At 51.4% G+C, this 20,146-nt stretch overlaps 1 protein-coding gene across 1 annotated transcript in view; it reads right to left on the bottom strand.

Annotated features, from left to right (window-relative positions):
* The window catches only part of setmar (SET domain and mariner transposase fusion gene), a 42,808-nt gene that overhangs the window by 3,278 nt on the left and 19,384 nt on the right, over nucleotides 1-20,146 (bottom strand). The window lies entirely within an intron of this gene.

Here is a 20,146-nt window from a genome sequence, read left to right as displayed (position 1 = left end):
CGGACCGTCGGGATGAAGGGCTTGGAGGGGTCGAGATGTCCGGTGTTCAGGTGAGTGATGGGTGCATGAGTGCAAAGGTAAGTGTGTTTGGTGTGTGTAAAGTGTTTAAAGAAGTTTTACATACCTTTACTTACCTTTACAGCCTTCCTTCCTTCAGGTTTCAGGAGTCCCTCATCTCACCGGCACAGAAAGCAGAATGGCTGCGAGCTGTCAAAAATTGCAGCATTCAGCTTTCTGTTCCGGGGAGATCTCTAAATCTCTAACCCTAACCCTAAATCATCCTGAGAGGAAGGAATTAACTTAGAATACAGATTGTTAAGTGTTTGACAGCTTCAAACAGCTGTGAAATGCTGATATTTCATCTGTCAAAAGGTCTTGACAGATGAAATAACAATCTGTGACGTCACCTGTTGCCGGGTGGCCCTTAATTGGCCTGCTGAGCCCGCTGGGCAGGCTCAACAAGGTCAAACAAGTCAAAATCGCGTTGGTTGGCTAGAACTTAATGAAGGCAGGACTACAACCCCGAAAGTTGTAGTCCTGCCTCCTACCCGACTCCTCAATGAAAATCCAGCCCATCGTGTCTGTGCCGGCCGACAAAGAGCTATCCAGCCTAATGCCACTTTCCAGCTGTTGGTCCGTAGCCTTGTAGGTTACGGCACTTCAAGTGCATATCCAAGTACTTTTTAAATGCAATGAGGGTTTCTGCCTCTACCACCCTTTCAGGCAGTGAGGTCCAGACCCCCACCACCCTCTGGGTGAAAAAAGTTCTCCTCAATTCCCCTCTAAATCTCCGACCAATTACTTTAAATCTACTCCCCCTGGTTATTGACCTCTCTGCTAAGGAATCTAAAATTCATTCTCTGAGTGTAGGCAAGCTGGCATTTATTGCCCATCCCTAGTAACTAAGTGGGTTGCTAGGCAACCTCAAAGGGCAGTTAAGAGTCAACCACAGCGTGAGACTGGAGTCACATGTTGGCCAGGCCAGGTAAGGACGGCCGGGTTTCTTTCCCTGAAGGACATCAGGGAGTTGGGTCAGTTGGGTCACTTATTACCAATACCATTTTTTTGTTTCAAAATCTCACACTGCCATGGTTTGATTTGAACTCGTGCCCACTGGATTATTAGTCCAAGTAACATGGCCACCGCACTAACGCAGTTTCATTTCCAACACCAGCACTGTTAACAGCAGCAGCAGGAAGGTAAAGTCTGGGATCCACACGGTCACCAAGAAAACACGTGGGCTCCAAAAAGTTGGGGATTTCTAAAAATCACACCACTCATTGTGGGAAACATGAGCCAAAGTGAGCTGTACTCATCACTGTGGTTATAAATGGTGAGGAAGGAAATAAGGTTTGGAATTCCCTGTACCAGGAACTGTGACCACGTTAACAAAATTCCAAGATTCACATCCTAACAATTCTGGGATTTTTGTAAATTACGTGACAGCTATAGTAAACCCAAATATTGGAATTTTGATACTGCATCAGCTTCACAAAGTAAAATTAATCTTTAACTGATAGACAGTGCTGGAATGTGGGGAATGTTTTTATATGAATTGTACATCAGTCGTTGTGAAATGTAATAATCCTTTTTTTAAAAACATGGCGGCATCTTTTGCTTCATCATCAGTGTTATTTGAGTGGTATTTTTCTCATCCCTTCTGTTGGCCCTTATTGCAAGGGGGATGGAGTATAAAAGTAGGGAAGTCTTGCTACAACTGCACAGGGCCTTGGTGAGACCACACCTGGAGTACTGCGTACAGTTTTGGTCCCCTTATTTAAGGAAGGATATACTTGCATTGGAGGCAGTTCAGAGAAGGTTCACTAGGTTGATTCCTGAGATGAAGGGGTTGTCTTATGAGGAAATGTTGAGCAGGTTGGGCCTATACTCATTGGAGTTTAGAAGAATGAGAGGTGATCTTATCGAAACATGTAAGATTCTGAGGGGGCTTGACAGGGTAGATGCTCAGTGGATGTTTCCCCTCGTGGGGGAATCTAGAACTAGGGGCATAGTTTCAGAATAAGGGGTCGCCCATTTAGAATGGAGATGAGGAGGAATTTCTTCTCTCAGAGGGTCGTGAATCTTTGGAATTCTCTACCCCAGAGAGCTGTGGAGGCTGGGTCATTGAATATATTCAAGGCGGAGATAGACATATATTTGAGCTACAGGGGAGTCAAGGGTTAGGTGGAGTGGGCAGGGAAGTGGAGTTGAGGCCAAGATCAGATCGGCCATGATCTTATTGAATGGCGGAGCAGGCTCGAGGGGCCAAATGACCCGCTCCTGCTCCTAATTCTTATGTTCTTATGATCAGGTCACTATGGCACACTCCTCAGTGTCTGGATGGAGTTTATTAATGTCTTCCTGTAATTTGTTGCAGTTTATTAATGTCCTCCTGTAATTTGTTGCAGTCCTCCTCAGTAATGACTATTCCCCCCAATATGGTGTCATCCGCAAATTTAGAAATTGTGTTTTTGATTCCAAAGTCTAAATCGTTAATATAAATTGTGAACAGCAGTGGTCCCTGCACTGATCCTTGTGGAACACCACTACCCACCTTCTGCCACTGTGAATAGCTACCCTTTACCCCTACTCTCTGCTTTCTGTCTTGACAGGGTCCATCCAGAATGAAGCTTTCAGTACTGCCACAATGTGGCTTAAGTCCAACCTCAAAGAGTTCTCCCTTTTGCACAAATATATTTCCATTTGCCACACCAGCCATCCTATTGGCCTCTTCCAATCAGACTGCCACATTATTAAGACAAAAGCAAAATACTGCGGATGCTGGAAATCTGAAATAAAAACAGAAAATGCTGGAAATACTCAGCAGGTCAGGCAGCATCTATGGAGAGAGAAACAGAGTTAATGTTTCAGGTCGAAGGGTCATCAACCTGAAATATTAATTGAGTTTCGTTAAATAATTAGATCAAGACTCCGATTGATGGCACAAAAATATATCGGATTCAGCAGTTAACCACAAAGGATTGAGAGCGTATAATTCTTCTGATGGGCGGTCAAATCGATTATTGTGCAAGGAAGCATCCGGAGAATGTAAGCGTGACATGATCATTCATGCACAAGCGAGAATACACTGTTAACATAGCCAGTGCACCTGCAATCTGTGGTACTGTTCTAGTCAGTTCTGAACATTGCGAATCCACTGATCAGTGACCTCCATCTATATCACTCTCCTTTCAGTAATAAAGTTTTGATTGGGTGCAATATTGCTGCAGGTCTCCTGTTTCGCTACTGTCAGAAACAGCCAAACCTTTAAAACACTGGGCTGAGGTGCAGGGTTTTCTTTTTGCCTTTGGCCAATTACTTTATGGGGGTTTTTGTTATAAATTCTCGAGATGTGGGCATCGCTGGCAAGTTTATTGCCAATTCCTAATTGCCCTCGAGAAGGTGGTGGTGGGCCTTCTTCTTGAACCGCTGCAGTCCATGTGGTGAAGGTACTCCCACAGTGCTGTTAGGTGGGGAGTTCCAGGATTTTGACCCAGCGACTATGAAGTGTCCTGGCCAATGTTTATCCCTCAACCAGCAACACTAAAACAGATTGCTTATATCCCAATATCACAGTGCTGTTTGTGGGAGCTTGCTGTGCGCAAATTGGCTGCCGCGTTTCACTACAGGACAACAGCGACCAGGCTTCAAAAGTACTTCATTGGCTGCAAAGCACTTTGGGGTGTCCTGAGTTTGACAAAGGCGCTATAGAAATGCAAGACTTTCTTGCATGTCTGAGCTTATCAGTTGCATTCAGCAGAGAGAGCCAGACAGCATCAAACTTGGCACTGGTGCTAACCTAGAACAGGATCAAATTTCATTTCTATTGTAGCATTTCTTGGATGAAAAGTGCAGTTCAGTGTCGATGGACTGGAGCCAGCCAGCACTGGTTTACATTCACTCCCTCTTCTCACTATTCAATCCTCATTTAATTTCCTGTCTTCCCCATTTCTTTCATTATTAATGTAAGTTATTGATGTTTAAACACCTCTGTTCGCACTGCGCTGATGTGTCATTTTATTCTATTTTAGGGATTAAAGCCTCAGTACTGTTCCGTCCTCAGGCAGCGAGCTCGCCTGCCCTGTGGTCACATGGCCTATGTCAGTAATACTGCTACCTCGCCCAGCAGGATGTTGCATGTGGTCGATTGACGGTTTAGATACTGTACTTGAAACCCAAAAGTTGTTGCCGGTGTATGTGTGGTTTGTGACTTCAGATGGAATCACTGCCGGCAGGCTGCTTGGAGGGCCAGTCAATTAGCGCCAAAATCCCACGAGTCAACCAGCAACAACCTGATGCTCGGGACACAGGGTGAAATGGTCTTCAGACCATCCTGGAATCTTACAGCACAGAGGGAGGCCATTCGGCCCATCGTGCCTGTGCCGGCTCTCTGAAAGAGCTCTCCAATTAGTCCCACTCTCCTGCTCTTTCCCCATCGCCATGCAAAGTTCTCCTTTTCAAGTATATATAGAAAGTTACTATTGAATCTGCTTCCACCAGCCTTTCAGGTCACAACTTAGACAGCATAACCCGGCCACAGTCCTACAGGAATTCCTGTGCGGTATCTTTACTCTCACACTAGACACTGCCCGATGACAGTCTGTCAGCATCCTTCTCTCCTCCCCTTTCTGTATTTTCACGTTGTTCTTCATCTCCTTCACCACTTTACCCTATTTTCAGCCTCTTATCTGATTCAGATGTCAGTTGTGGCTCAATGGTAGCACGCTCGCCTCCGAGTCAGAAGGTTGTGAATTCAAGTCTCACGCTATGAGACTTGAGCACAAAGTCCGGGCTGACACTGTACTGTCGGAGGTGCCGTCTTTCGGATGAGACGTTAAACCGAGGCCTCGTCTGCTCACTCAGGTGGGCGTAAAAGATCCCACAGCACTATTCGAAGAAGAGCAGGGGAGCTCTCCCAGTGTTCTGATGAATATTTTTTCCCCAACCAACATCACAAAAACAGATTATCAGGTCAAAACAGGTTAGCTGGACATTGCTGTTTGTGGGAGCTTGCTGTGCGCAAATTGGCTGCCGCGTTTCCTACATTACAACAGCGACTACACTTCAAAAGAAATTCACTGGCTGTAAAGTGCTTAGGGATGCCCTGAGGTCGTGAAAGACGCTATTATGTTTTTCAAGTTCTTTCAGGAGTGAAAGGAAGAAAATTCTGGGGCGAGGGTAGGAAAATACAAATGGCATCTACAGTAATACGTGACCTCATGGATAAATTAGAGCAGGCTTGATATCTTTCAAATAACATAAAATGCAAAGGGATAAGCGGAATGATAACAAGGCCCGATATCAGTCTTCTCTTCTTCTTAGGCAGTCCCTTGGAACCGAGGATGACTTGCTTCCACACTAAAAATGAGTTCTCAGGTGACTGATTCCAATACAGGACCTACAGTCTCTGTCACAGGTGGGGCAGACGGTGGTTGAAGGGGCAGGTGGGTGGGGTGCTTGGGTTGACGTGCGCTCCTTCTGCTGTTTGCGCTTGGCTTCCGCTTGCTCCCGGCGAAGAGACTCGAGGTGTTCGGGGCCTTCCCGATGCTTCTCCACCACTTTGTGCGGTCTTGGGCCAGGGATTCCCAGGTGTCGGTGGGGATGTTACACTTTTTCAAGGAGGCTTTGAGGGTGTCCTTGAAGCATTTCCTCTGCCCACCTGGGGCTCTCTTGCCATGCCGGAGCTCCGAGTAGAGTGCTTGTTTTGGGAGTCTCGTATCGGGCATGCGGACAATGTGATCCATCCATTGGAGCTGATCGAGCGTGGTCAAAGCTTCGATGCTGGGGATGTTGGCCTGAGCAAGAACACTGACGTTGGTGCGCCTATCCTGCCAATGGATTTGTAGGATCTTGTGGAGGCAGCGTTGGTGGTACCTCTCCAGTGCTTTGAGGTGCCTGCTGTACATGGTCCATGTCTCTGAGGCATACAGCAGGGCGGGAATCACTCCTGCTCTGTAGACCATGAGCTTAGTGCCGGGTTTGACGTCCTGGTCTTCAAACACTCTCTTCCTCAGGCAACCGAAGGCTGCACTGGCACACTGAAGGCGGCGTTGGACTTCATCATCAACGTCTGCCCTTGTTGACAGTAGGCTCCCGAGGTATGGAAAGTGGTCCACGTGGTCCAAGGCCTTGTCGTGGATTTTGATAATCGGGGGGGCAGTACTGTGTGGCAGGGGCAGGTTGGTAGAGGACCTTTGTCTTACGGATGTTTAGCGTAAGGCCCATGCTCTCGTACGCTTCGGTGAAGATGTTTACGATGGTTTGGAATTCGACCTCCGAGTGAGCGCAGATGCAAGCATCATCTGCATACTGTAATTCGATGACAGAGGATGGGACGAGCTTGGATCTGGACTGGAGGTGACGGAGGTTGATCAGTTTCCCGTTTGTTCTGTAAATTAGCTCCACTCCAGTGGGGAGCTTACTGAGGGTATCAGTAGGGTAACACTCACCTGCAGTCTTAGAGAATGTGGCACTCGCTACCACACAATGTAATTGAGGCAAATAGCATAGACGCAATTAAGGGGAAGCTAGATAAGGAATAGAAGGATATGCTGATAGGGTGAGATGAAGTAAGGGGGGAGGAGGCTCGTGTAGAGCATACACCGTTGGGCCGAATGGCCTGTTTCTGTGCTGTAACTTCTATGTAACAAAGACTGGCAAATACAGTACTACATGCCACAGCTAGATGGAGGAGATGAAACAGACCAAATTTGTGCGGAATGAACTGTTGAAACAGAAGTTCCCATCTCTGCCCCAACAAAGTACCTTAACCACTAACCTTGGAAGAGTGCCCCCTACTTTTATTTTATTTGTTCATGGGATCTGGGCGTCGCTGGCAAGGCCAGCTTTATTGCCCATCCCTAATTGCCCTCGAGAAAGTTTGTGGTGAGCCGCCTCCTTGAACTGCTGCAGTCAGTGTGGTGATGGTACTCCCACAGTGCTGTTAGGGAGGGAGTTCCAGGATTTTGACCCAGTGACGATGAAGGATCGGCGATATACTTCCATGTGAGGATGATGTGTGACTTGGAGGGGAACTTGGAGGTGGTGGTGTTTCCAGGCACCTGCTGCCCTTGTCCTTCAAGGTGGAAGAGGTCTCGGGTTTGGGAGGTGCTGCCGAAGGAGCCTTGGTGAGTTGCTGCAGTGCATCTTGTAGATGGTACACACTGCAGCCATGGTACGCTGGTGGTGGAGGGAGTGAATGTTGAAGGTGGTGGATGGGGTGCCAATCAAGTGGGCTGATTTGTCCTGGATGGTGTCAAGCTTCCTGAGTGTTGTTGGAGCTGCACTCATCCAGGCAAGTGGAGAGTATTCCAACACACTCCTGACTTGTGCCTTGGAGATGGTGGAAAGGCTTTGGGGAGTCAGGAAGTGAGACACTCGCTGCAGAATACCTAGCCTCTAACCTGCTCTTGTTGCTACAATATGTGTGTGGCTGGTCCAGTTAAGTTCCTGGTCAATGATGACCCCCAGGATGTTGATGGTGGGGGATTTGGCGAGGGTAATGCCGTTGAATGTCAAGGGGCAGTGGTTAGACTCTCCCTTAGAACATAAGAACATAAGAAATAAAAGGAGTAGGCCACACGGCCCCTTGAGCCTGCTCCGCCATTCAATAAGATCATGGCTGATCATCGACCTCAACTTCACTTTCCCGCCCGATCTCCATATCCCTTGTTGGTGATAGTCATTACCTGGCACTTGTGTGGTGCGAATGTTACCTGCCACTTATCAGCCCAAGCTTGAATTTCGTCCAGATCTTGTTGCATGTGGGCATGGGCTGCTTCATTATCTGAGGAGTTGTGAATGGCACTGAACACTGCAGTCATCAGCGAACATCCCCATTTCTGACCTTATGTTGGAGGGAAGGTCATTGATGAAGCAGCTGAAGATAGTTGGGCTGAGGACACTGCCCTGAGTAACTCCTGCAGCGATGTCCTGGGGCTGTGATGATTAACCTCCAACCACCACAACCATCTTCCTTTGTGCTAGGTGGAGAGTTTTCCCCGATTCCCATTGACTTCCGTTTTACTAGGCCTCCTTGATGCCACACTCGGTCAAATGCTGCCTTGATGTCAAGGGCAGTCACTCTCACCTCACCTCTGGAATTCAGCTCTTTTGTCCATGTTTGGACCAAGGCTGTAATGAGGTCTGGAGCCGAGTGGTCCTGGGCATCGGTGAGCAGGTTATTAGTGAGTAAATGCTGCTTGTTAACACTGTCCACAACACCTTCCATCACTTTGCTGATGATTGAGAGTAGACTGATGGGGCGGTAATTGGCCGGATTGGATTTATCCTGCTTTTTGTGGACAGGACATACCTGGGCAGTTTTCCACATTGCCGGACAGATGCCAGTGTTGTAGCTGTACTGGAACAGCTTGTCTGGAGGCACGGCTAGTTCTGGAGCAGAAGTCTTCAGCACGATAGTCGGGATGTTGTCGGGGCCCATAGCCTTTGCTGTATCCGGTGCGCTCAGCCGTTTCTTGATATCACGTGGAGTGAATCGAATTGGCTGAAGACTGGCTTCTGTGATGGTGGGGACCTCAGGAGGAGGCTGATATGGATCATCCACTTGGCACTTCTGGCTGAAGATGGATGCAAATGCTTCAGCATTGTCTTTTGCACTCGCATGCTGGGCTCCACCATCATTGAGGATGGGGATATTCATGGAGCCTCCTCCTCCCGTTAGTTGTTTAATGGTCCACCACCATTCACGACTGGATGTGGCAGGACTGCAGAGCTTTGATCTGATCCGTTGATTGTGGGATCGCTTAGCTCTGTCTATAGCATGCTGCTTCTGCTTTTTAGCATGCATGTAGTCCTGTCTTACAGCTTCTCCAGGTTGACACCTCATTTTTAGGTACACCTGGTGCTGCTCCTGGCATGCTCTTCCACACTCCTTATTGAACCAGGATTGGTCCCCTGGCTTGATGGTAATGGTAGAGTGAGGGATATGCTGGGCCATGAGGTTACAGATTGTGATGGAATACAATTCTGCTGCAGCTGATAGCCCACAGCGCATCATGGATGCCCAGTTTTGAGTTGCTAAATCTGTTCTGAATCTATCCCATTTAGCACGGTGGTAGTGCCACACAACACGATGGTCACAATGCACTGCTGTCAATACTGTCATGGACAGATGCATCTGCGACAGGTAGATTGTGTTTCTCTCTCCCTCCCCCAGTTTGTGTTTCTCTCCCAGTTTGTGTTTCTCTCTCCCTCCCCCAGTTTGTGTTTCTCTCTCTCTCTCCAGTTTGTGTTTCGCTCTCTCCCTCCAGTTTGTTTCTCTCTCTCTCCCCAGTTTGTGTTTCTCTCTCTCCCTCCCCCAGTTTGTGTTGCTCTCTCTCCCCGTTTGTGTTGCTCTCTCCCTCCCTCCCCCAGTTTGTGTTGCTCTCCCTCCCTCCCCCAGTTTGTGTTGCTCTCTCTCCCTCCCCCAGTTTGTGTTGCTCTCTCTCCCTCCCCCAGTTTGTGTTGCTCTCTCTCTCCCTCCCCCAGTTTGTGTTGCTCTCTCTCCCTCCCTCCCCCAGTTTGTGTTGCTCTCTCTCTCTCTCCCCAGTTTGTGTTGCTCTCTCCCTCCCCCAGTTTGTGTTGCTCTCTCTCTCTCTCCCCAGTTTGTGTTGCTCTCTCTCCCTCCCCAGTTTGTGTTGCTCTCTCTCCCTCCCCAGTTTGTGTTGCGCTCTCTCTCTCCCTCCCCAGTTTGTGTTGCTCTCTCCCTCCCCCAGTTTGTGTTGCTCTCGCTCCCTCCCCCAGTTTGTGTTGCTCTCTCTCTCCCCGTTTGTGTTGCTCTCTCTCTCCCTCCCCGTTTGTGTTGCTCTCTCTCTCCCCCAGTTTGTGTTGCTCTCTCTCTCTCCCCCAGTTTGTGTTGCTCTCTCTCTCTCCCCCAGTTTGTGTTGTTCTCTCTCCCTCCCCCAGTTTGTGTTGCTCTCTCTCTCTCCCCCAGTTTGTGTTGCTCTCTCTCTCCCTCCCCCAGTTTGTGTTGCTCTCTCTCTCCCTCCCCCAGTTTGTGTTGCTCTCTCCCCCCCAGTTTGTGTTGCTCTCTCTCTCTCTCTCCCCCCCAGTTTGTGTTGCTCTCTCTCTCCCCCAGTTTGTGTTGCTCTCTCTCTCTCCCTCCCCCAGTTTGTGTTTCTCTCTCTCTCCAGTTTGTGTTTCGCTCTCTCCCTCCAGTTTGTTTCTCTCTCTCTCCCCAGTTTGTGTTTCTCTCTCTCCCTCCCCCAGTTTGTGTTGCTCTCTCTCCCCGTTTGTGTTGCTCTCTCCCTCCCTCCCCCAGTTTGTGTTGCTCTCTCTCCCTCCCCCAGTTTGTGTTGCTCTCTCTCTCCCTCCCCCAGTTTGTGTTGCTCTCTCTCTCTCCCTCCCCCAGTTTGTGTTGCTCTCTCTCCCTCCCTCCCCCAGTTTGTGTTGCTCTCTCTCTCTCTCCCCAGTTTGTGTTGCTCTCTCTCCCTCCCCCAGTTTGTGTTGCTCTCTCTCTCTCCCCAGTTTGTGTTGCTCTCTCTCCCTCCCCAGTTTGTGTTGCGCTCTCTCTCTCCCTCCCCAGTTTGTGTTGCTCTCTCCCTCCCCCAGTTTGTGTTGCTCTCGCTCCCTCCCCCAGTTTGTGTTGCTCTCTCTCTCTCCCCGTTTGTGTTGCTCTCTCTCTCCCTCCCCGTTTGTGTTGCTCTCTCTCTCCCCCAGTTTGTGTTGCTCTCTCTCTCTCCCCCAGTTTGTGTTGCTCTCTCTCTCTCTCCCCCAGTTTGTGTTGTTCTCTCTCCCTCCCCCAGTTTGTGTTGCTCTCTCTCTCTCCCCCAGTTTGTGTTGCTCTCTCTCTCTCCCTCCCCCAGTTTGTGTTGCTCTCTCTCTCCCTCCCCCAGTTTGTGTTGCTCTCTCTCCCCCAGTTTGTGTTGCTCTCTCTCTCTCTCTCTCCCCCCCAGTTTGTGTTGCTCTCTCTCTCTCTCTCCCCCAGTTTGTGTTGCTCTCTCTCTCTCTCCCCCAGTTTGTGTTGCTCTCTCTCTCCCCCAGTTTGTGTTGCTCTCTCTCTCTCCCCCAGTTTGTGTTTCTCTCTCTCTCTCCCCCAGTTTGTGTTTCTCTCGCTCTCTCTCCCCCAGTTTGTGTTGCTCTCTCTCCCCCAGTTTTTGTTGCTCTCTCTCCCCCAGTTTGTGTTGCTCTCTCTCTCTCTCCCCCAGTTTGTGTTGTTCTCTCTCCCTCCCCCAGTTTGTGTTGCTCTCTCTCCCTCCCCCAGTTTGTGATGAAATATTCCATTCATCACTGCCTGTGACTGTGGTTGGTTTCAGGTTCCCCCTCACCATTGTATTGTGTATTGGAATGTATGGAATGTGTTGTGTGTAGGGCTCCGCCAATACCTGGCCTCTATGTAAGCCAGCTCAGTCTGGCCTCACAGCCAGTACTGCAGACCTCCAGGGAAGATACCTCTCTCCACTGCGTGTTATCTTCTAAGTTAATAAAAGCCTTGTTTTGTTTCGCTAACATCGAGTCTCGGGATTATTGAGGCACATCAGTGTTGCTCTCTCTCTCTCTCCCCAGTTTGTGTTGCTCTCTCTCTCTCCCCCAGTTTGTGTTGCTCTCTCTCTCTCCCCCAGTTTGTGTTGCTCTCTCTCTCCCTCCCCCAGTTTGTGTTGCTCTCTCTCTCCCTCCCCCAGTTTGTGTTGCTCTCTCTCTCTCCCTCCCCCAGTTTGTGTTGCTCTCTCTCTCTCCCTCCCCCAGTTTGTGTTGCTCTCTCTCTCTCCCCGTTTGTGTTGCTCTCTCTCTCCCTCCCCAGTTTGTGTTGCGCTCTCTCTCTCCCCAGTTTGTGTTGCTCTCTCTCACTCCCCCAGTTTGTGTTCCTCTCTCTCTCCCCCAGTTTGTGTTGCTCTCTCTCTCCCTCCCCAGTTTGTGTTGCTCTCTCTCTCTCCCCGTTTGTGTTGCTCTCTCTCCCCCAGTTTGTGTTGCTCTCTCTCTCCCCCCGTTTGTGTTGCTCTCTCTCTCTCCCCCCAGTTTGTGTTGCTCTCTCTCTCTCCCCCCCAGTTTGTGTTGCTCTCTCTCTCTCCCTCCCCCAGTTTGTGTTGCTCTCTCCCTCCCCCAGTTTGTGTTGCTCTCTCTCTCTCTCCCCCCCAGTTTGTGTTGCTCTCTCTCTCTCTCTCCCCCAGTTTGTGTTGCTCTCTCTCTCAGTTTGTGTTGCTCTCTCTCCCTCCCCCAGTTTGTGTTGCTCTCTCTCTCCCTCCCTCCCCCAGTTTGTGTTGCTCTCTCTCTCTCCCCCAGTTTGTGTTGTTCTCTCTCTCTCCCCCAGTTTGTGTTGCTCTCTCTCCCTCCCCCAGTTTGTGTTGCTCTCTCTCCCCCAGTTTGTGTTGCTCTCTCTCTCTCTCCCCCAGTTTGTGTTGCTCTCTCTCTCTCCCTCCCCCAGTTTGTGTTGCTCTCTCTCCCCCAGTTTGTGTTGCTCTCTCTCTCTCTCTCTCTCCCCCCCGTTTGTGTTGCTCTCTCTCTCTCTCCCCCAGTTTGTGTTGCTCTCTCTCTCTCCCCCAGTTTGTGTTTCTCTCTTTCTCTCCCCCAGTTTTTGTTGCTCTCTCTCTCTCTCTCCCCCAGTTTGTGTTGCTCTCTCTCTCTCTCCCCAGTTTGTGTTGCTCTCTCTCTCTCTCCCCCAGTTTGTGTTTATCTCTCTCCCCCCCAGTTTGTGTTGCTCTCTCTCTCTCTCCCCCAGTTTGTGTTGCTCTCTCTCTCTCTCTCCCCGTTTGTGTTGCTCTCTCTCCCTCCCCCAGTTTGTGTTTATCTCTCTCTCCCCCCCAGTTTGTGTTGCTCTCTCTCTCCCTCCCCCAGTTTGTGTTGCTCTCTCTCTCTCCCTCCCCCAGTTTGTGTTGCTCTCTCTCTCTCTCTCTCCCAGTTTGTGTTGCTCTCTCTCTCTCCCCCAGTTTGTGTTGCTCTCTCTCTCTCTCCCCAGTTTGTGTTGCTCTCTCTCTCTCTCCTCAGTTTGTGTTGCTCTCTCTCTCGCCCCCAGTTTGTGTTGCTCTCTTCTCTCTCTCCCCCAGTTGTGTTGCTCTCTTCTCCCCCAGTTTGTGTTGCTCTCTCTCTCTCCCCCCCCAGTTTGTGTTGCTCTCTCTCTCCCCCAGTTTGTGTTGCTCTCTCTCGCCCCCAGTTTGTGTTGCTCTCTCTCCCTCCCCCAGTTTCTGTTGCTCTCTCTCTCCCCCAGTTTGTGTTGCTCTCTCTCTCTCCCCCAGTTTGTGTTGCTCTCTCTCTCTCCCCAGTTTGTGTTGCTCTCTCTCTCTCCCCAGTTTGTGTTGCTCTCTCTCTCTCTCTCCCCGTTCGTGTTGCTCTCTCTCTCCCTCCCCCAGTTTGTGTTGCTCTCTCTCTCTCCCTCCCCCAGTTTGTGCTGCTCTCTCTCTCTCCCCGTTTGTGTTGCTCTCTCTCCCTCCCAGTTTGTGTTGCTCTCTCTCTCCCTCCCCCAGTTTGTGTTGCTCTCTCTCTCCCCCAGTTTGTGTTGCTCTCTCTCTCTCTCCCCGTTTGTGTTGCTCTCTCTCTCCCTCCCCCAGTTTGTGTTGCTCTCTCTCTCCCTCCCCCAGTTTGTGTTGCTCTCTCTCCCCCAGTTTGTGTTGCTCTCTCTCTCTCCCCCAGTTTGTGTTGCTCTCTCTCCCTCCCCAGTTTGTGTTGCTCTCTCTCTCTCCCCCAGTTTGTGTTGCTCCCTCTCTCTCCCCCAGTTTGTGTTGCTCTCTCTCCCCCCCAGTTTGTGTTGCTCTCTCTCTCCCTCCCCCAGTTTGTGTTGCTCTCTCCCTCCCCCAGTTTGTGTTGCTCTCTCTCTCCCCCAGTTTGTGTTGCTCTCTCTCTCTCCCCCAGTTTGTGTTGCTCTCTCTCTCTCTCTCTCCCAGTTTGTGTTGCTCTCTCTCCCTCCCCCAGTTTGTGTTGCTCTCTCTCTCTCTCCCCCAGTTTGTGTTGTTCTCTCTCTCTCCCCCAGTTTGTGTTGCTCTCTCTCCCTCCCCCAGTTTGTGTTGCTCTCTCTCCCCCAGTTTGTGTTGCTCTCTCTCTCTCTCCCCCAGTTTGTGTTGCTCTCTCTCCCTCCCCCAGTTTGTGTTGCTCTCTCTCTCTCCCTCCCCCAGTTTGTGTTGCTCTCTCTCCCCCAGTTTGTGTTGCTCTCTCTCTCCCCCCCAGTTTGTGTTGCTCTCTCTCTCTCTCCCCCAGTTTGTGTTGCTCTCTCCCTCCCCCAGTTTGTTGCTCTCTCTCTCCCCCAGTTTGTGTTGCTCTCTCTCTCCCTCCCCCAGTTTGTGTTGCTCTCTCTCTCTCTCTCCCCCAGTTTGTGTTGCTCTCTCTCTCTCCCCAGTTTGTGTTGCTCTCTCTCCCTCCCCCAGTTTGTGTTGCTCTCTCCCCCAGTTTGTGTTGCTCTCTCTCTCCCCCAGTTTGTGTTGCTCTCTCTCCCTCCCCCAGTTTGTGTTGCTCTCTCTCTCTCCCCCAGTTTGTGTTGCGCTCTCTCTCTCCCCAGTTTGTGTTGCTCTCTCTCTCTCCCCCAGTTTGTGTTTCTCTCTCTCTCTCCCCCCCAGTTTGTGTTTCTCTCTCTCTCTCCCCCCCAGTTTGTGTTGCTCTCTCTCTCTCCCCGTTTGTGTTGCTCTCTCTCTCTCTCTCCCCGTTTGTGTTGCTCTCTCTCCCTCCCCCAGTTTGTGTTGCTCTCTCTCTCTCCCTCCCCCAGTTTGTGTTGCTCTCTCTCTCTCCCCGTTTGTGTTGCTCTCTCCCTCCCCCAGTTTGTGTTGCTCTCTCTCTCTCTCCCCCAGTTTGTGTTGCTCTCTCTCTCTCTCCCTCCCCCAGTTTGTGTTGCTCTCTCTCTCTCTCCCCGTTTGTGTTGCTCTCTCTCTCCCTCCCCCAGTTTGTGTTGCTCTCTCTCTCTCTCTCTCCCCGTTTGTGTTGCTCTCTCCCTCCCCCAGTTTGTGTTGCTCTCTCTCCCTCCCCCAGTTTGTGTTGCTCTCTCTATCTCTCCCCCAGTTTGTTTCTCTCTCTCCCCCCCAGTTTGTGTTGCTCTCTCCCTCCCCCAGTTTGTGTTGCTCTCTCTCCCCCAGTTTGTGTTGCGCTCTCTCTCTCTCCCCAGTTTGTGTTGCTCTCTCTCTCTCTCCCCCAGTTTGTGTTGCTCTCTCTCTCTCTCCCCAGTTTGTGTTGCTCTCTCTCTCTCCCCCAGTTGTGTTGCTCTCTTCTCCCCCAGTTTGTGTTGCTCTCTCTCTCTCCCCCCCGTTTGTGTTGCTCTCTCTCTCCCCCAGTTTGTGTTGCTCTCTCTCTCTCGCCCCCAATTTGTGTTGCTCTCTCTCCCTCCCCCAGTTTGTGTTGCTCTCTCTCTCCCCCAGTTTGTTGCTCTCTCTCTCCCCCAGTTTGTTGCTCTCTCTCTCTCCCCCAGTTTGTGTTGCTCTCTCTCTCTCCCCAGTTTGTGTTGCTCTCTCTCTCCCTCCCCCAGTTTGTGTTGCTCTCTCTCTCTCCCTCCCCCAGTTTGTGCTGCTCTCTCTCTCCCCCAGTTTGTGTTGCTCTCTCTCTCTCCCCCAGTTTGTGTTGCTCTCTCCCTCCCCCAGTTTCTGTTGCTCTCTCTCTCTCCCTCCCCCAGTTTGTGTTGCTCTCTCTCTCTCCCCCAGTTTGTGTTGCTCTCTCTCTCCCTCCCCCAGTTTGTGTTGCTCTCTCTCTCTCTCCCCGTTTGTGTTGCTCTCTCTCTCCCTCCCCCAGTTTGTGTTGCTCTCTCTCTCTCTCCCCCAGTTTGTGTTGCTCTCTCTCCCTCCCCAGTTTGTGTTGCTCTCTCTCTCTCCCCCAGTTTGTGTTGCTCTCTCTCTCTCCCCCAGTTTGTGTTGCTCTCTCTCTCTCCCCCAGTTTGTGTTGCTCCCTCTCTCTCTCCCCCAGTTTGTGTTGCTCTCTCTCTCCCCCCGTTTGTGTTGCTCTCTCTCTCCCTCCCCCAGTTTGTGTTGCTCTCTCCCTCCCCCAGTTTGTGTTGCTCTCTCTCTCTCCCCCAGTTTGTGTTGCTCTCTCTCTCTCTCCCCCAGTTTGTGTTGCTCTCTCTCTCTCTCTCCCAGTTTGTGTTGCTCTCTCTCCCTCCCCCAGTTTGTGTTGCTCTCTCTCTCTCTCCCCCAGTTTGTGTTGTTCTCTCTCTCTCCCCCAGTTTGTGTTGCTCTCTCTCCCTCCCCCAGTTTGTGTTGCTCTCTCTCCCCCAGTTTGTGTTGCTCTCTCTCTCTCTCCCCCAGTTTGTGTTGCTCTCTCTCCCTCCCCCAGTTTGTGTTGCTCTCTCTCTCTCCCTCCCCCAGTTTGTGTTGCTCTCTCCCTCCCCCAGTTTGTGTTGCTCTCTCTCTCTCCCCCAGTTTGTGTTGCTCTCTCTCTCTCCCTCCCCCAGTTTGTGTTGCTCTCTCTCTCTCTCCCCCAGTTTGTGTTGCTCTCTCTCTCTCCCCCAGTTTGTGTTGCTCTCTCTCCCTCCCCCAGTTTGTGTTGCTCTCTCCCCCAGTTTGTGTTGCTCTCTCTCTACCCCAGTTTGTGTTGCTCTCTCTCCCTCCCCCAGTTTGTGTTGCTCTCTCTCTCTCTCCCCCAGTTTGTGTTGCGCTCTCTCTCTCCCCAGTTTGTGTTGCTCTCTCTCTCCCTCCCCAGTTTGTGTTGCTCTCTCTCTCCCCCAGTTTGTGTTGCTCTCTCTCTCCCCCAGTTTGTGTTGCTCTCTCTCTCCCTCCCCCAGTTTGTGTTGCTCTCTCTCCCCCAGTTTGTATTGCTCTCTCTGTCTCTCCCCAGTTTGTGTTGCTCTCTCTCCCCCCCAATTTGTGTTGCTCTCTCTCTCCCCCAGTTTGTGTTGCTCTCTCTCCCCCAGTTTGTGTTGCTCCCTCTCTCCCCAGTTTGTGTTGCTCTCTCTCTCTCCCCAGTTTGTGTTGCTCTCTCTCTCTCTCTCCCCCAGTTTGTGTTGCTCTCTCTCTCTCTCCTCCAGTTTGTGTTGCTCTCTCTCCCTCCCCCAGTTTGTGTTGCTCTCTCTCCCTCCCCCAGTTTGTGTTGCTCTCTCTCTCTCTCCCCCCCAGTTTGTGTTGCTCTCTCTCTCTCTCCCCCAGTTTGTGTTGCTCTCTCTCTCTCTCTCTCCCCCAGTTTGTGTTGCTCTCTCTCTCTCCCCAGTTTGTGTTGCTCTCTCTCCCTCCCCCAGTTTGTGTTGCTCTCTCCCCCAGTTTGTGTTGCTCTCTCTCTCCCCCAGTTTGTGTTGCTCTCTCTCCCTCCCCCAGTTTGTGTTGCTCTCTCTCTCTCCCCCAGTTTGTGTTGCTCTCTCTCTCTCTCCCCCAGTTTGTGTTGCTCTCTCTCTCTCTCTCTCTCCCAGTTTGTGTTGCTCTCTCTCCCTCCCCCAGTTTGTGTTGCTCTCTCTCTCTCTCCCCCAGTTTGTGTTGTTCTCTCTCTCTCCCCCAGTTTGTGTTGCTCTCTCTCCCTCCCCCAGTTTGTGTTGCTCTCTCTCCCCCAGTTTGTGTTGCTCTCTCTCTCTCTCTCCCCCAGTTTGTGTTGCTCTCTCTCCCTCCCCCAGTTTGTGTTGCTCTCTCTCTCTCCCTCCCCCAGTTTGTGTTGCTCTCTCTCCCCCAGTTTGTGTTGCTCTCTCTCTCCCCCCCAGTTTGTGTTGCTCTCTCTCTCTCTCCCCCAGTTTGTGTTGCTCTCTCCCTCCCCCAGTTTGTTGCTCTCTCTCTCCCCCAGTTTGTGTTGCTCTCTCTCCCTCCCCCAGTTTGTGTTGCTCTCTCTCTCTCTCCCCCCCAGTTTGTGTTGCTCTCTCTCTCTCTCCCCCAGTTTGTGTTGCTCTCTCTCTCTCCCCCAGTTTGTGTTGCTCTCTCTCTCTCCCCAGTTTGTGTTGCTCTCTCTCCCTCCCCCAGTTTGTGTTGCTCTCTCCCCCAGTTTCTGTTGCTCTCTCTCCCCCAGTTTGTGTTGCTCTCTCTCCCCCAGTTTGTGTTGCTCTCTCTCCCTCCCCCAGTTTGTGTTGCTCTCTCTCTCTCCCCCAGTTTGTGTTGCGCTCTCTCTCTCCCCAGTTTGTGTTGCTCTCTCTCTCTCCCCCAGTTTGTGTTTCTCTCTCTCTCTCCCCCCCAGTTTGTGTTGCTCTCTCTCTCTCCCCGTTTGTGTTGCTCTCTCTCACTCTCCCCGTTTGTGTTGCTCTCTCTCCCTCCCCCAGTTTGTGTTGCTCTCTCTCTCTCCCTCCCCCAGTTTGTGTTGCTCTCTCTCTCTCTCCCCCAGTTTGTGTTGCTCTCTCTCTCCCTCCCCCAGTTTGTGTTGCTCTCTCTCTCTCTCCCCCAGTTTGTGTTGCTCTCTCTCTCTCTCTCCCCGTTTGTGTTGCTCTCTCCCTCCCCCAGTTTGTGTTGCTCTCTCTCCCTCCCCCAGTTTGTGTTGCTCTCTCTATCTCTCCCCCAGTTTGTTTCTCTCTCTCCCCCCCAGTTTGTGTTGCTCTCTCTCTCTCCCCCAGTTTGTGTTGCTCTCTCTCCCTCCCCCAGTTTGTGTTGCTCTCTCTCCCCCAGTTTGTGTTGCGCTCTCTCTCTCTCCCCAGTTTGTGTTGCTCTCTCTCTCCCCCAGTTTGTGTTGCTCTCTCTCTCTCTCCCCAGTTTGTGTTGCTCTCTCTCTCCCCCAGTTGTGTTGCTCTCTTCTCCCCCAGTTTGTGTTGCTCTCTCTCTCTCCCCCCCGTTTGTGTTGCTCTCTCTCTCCCCCAGTTTGTGTTGCTCTCTCTCTCTCGCCCCCAATTTGTGTTGCTCTCTCTCCCTCCCCCAGTTTGTGTTGCTCTCTCTCTCCCCCAGTTTGTTGCTCTCTCTCTCCCCCAGTTTGTTGCTCTCTCTCTCTCCCCCAGTTTGTGTTGCTCTCTCTCTCTCCCCAGTTTGTGTTGCTCTCTCTCTCCCTCCCCCAGTTTGTGTTGCTCTCTCTCTCTCCCTCCCCCAGTTTGTGCTGCTCTCTCTCTCCCCCAGTTTGTGTTGCTCTCTCCCTCCCCCAGTTTCTGTTGCTCTCTCTCTCTCCCTCCCCCAGTTTGTGTTGCTCTCTCCCTCCCCCAGTTTGTGTTGCTCTCTCTCTCCCCCAGTTTGTGTTGCTCTCTCTCTCCCCCAGTTTGTGTTGCTCCCTCTCTCCCCAGTTTGTGTTGCTCTCTCTCTCTCCCCAGTTTGTGTTGCTCTCTCTCTCTCTCTCCCCCAGTTTGTGTTGCTCTCTCTCTCTCTCCTCCAGTTTGTGTTGCTCTCTCTCCCTCCCCCAGTTTGTGTTGCTCTCTCTCCCTCCCCCAGTTTGTGTTGCTCTCTCTCTCTCTCCCCCCCAGTTTGTGTTGCTCTCTCTCTCTCTCCCCCAGTTTGTGTTGCTCTCTCTCTCTCTCTCTCCCCCAGTTTGTGTTGCTCTCTCTCTCCCCAGTTTGTGTTGCTCTCTCTCCCTCCCCCAGTTTGTGTTGCTCTCTCCCCCAGTTTGTGTTGCTCTCTCTCTCCCCCAGTTTGTGTTGCTCTCTCTCCCTCCCCCAGTTTGTGTTGCTCTCTCTCTCTCCCCCAGTTTGTGTTGCGCTCTCTCTCTCCCCAGTTTGTGTTGCTCTCTCTCTCTCCCCCAGTTTGTGTTTCTCTCTCTCTCTCCCCCCGTTTGTGTTGCTCTCTCTCTCCCCCCGTTTGTGTTGCTCTCTCTCTCTCTCTCTCTCCCCCTTTGTGTTGCTCTCTCTCCCTCCCCCAGTTTGTGTTGCTCTCTCTCTCTCGCCCCCAGTTTGTGTTGCTCTCTCTCTCTCCCCCAGTTGTGTTGCTCTCTTCTCCCCCAGTTTGTGTTGCTCTCTCTCTCTCCCCCCCCAGTTTGTGTTGCTCTCTCTCTCCCCCAGTTTGTGTTGCTCTCTCTCTCTCGCCCCCAATTTGTGTTGCTCTCTCTCCCTCCCCCAGTTTGTGTTGCTCTCTCTCCCCCAGTTTGTGTTGCTCTCTCTCTCTCCCCCAGTTTGTGTTGCTCTCTCTCTCTCCCCAGTTTGTGTTGCTCTCTCTCTCCCTCCCCCAGTTTGTGTTGCTCTCTCTCTCTCCCTCCCCCAGTTTGTGCTGCTCTCTCTCCCCCAGTTTGTGTTGCTCTCTCTCTCTCCCCCAGTTTGTGTTGCTCTCTCTCCCTCCCCCAGTTTCTGTTGCTCTCTCTCTCTCCCTCCCCCAGTTTGTGTTGCTCTCTCTCTCTCCCCCAGTTTGTGTTGCTCTCTCTCTCTCCCCCAGTTTGTGTTGCTCTCTCTCTCCCTCCCCCAGTTTGTGTTGCTCTCTCTCTCTCTCCCCGTTTGTGT

This window comes from Somniosus microcephalus, chromosome 11 (genome assembly GCF_052327205.1).
Source record: "Somniosus microcephalus isolate GS21.2 chromosome 11, FLI_Smic_1.0, whole genome shotgun sequence".
NCBI lineage: Eukaryota > Metazoa > Chordata > Chondrichthyes > Squaliformes > Somniosidae > Somniosus > Somniosus microcephalus.
Note: the sequence above shows the minus strand (reverse complement) of the source record. Positions and strands in the feature narration are given on the sequence as shown.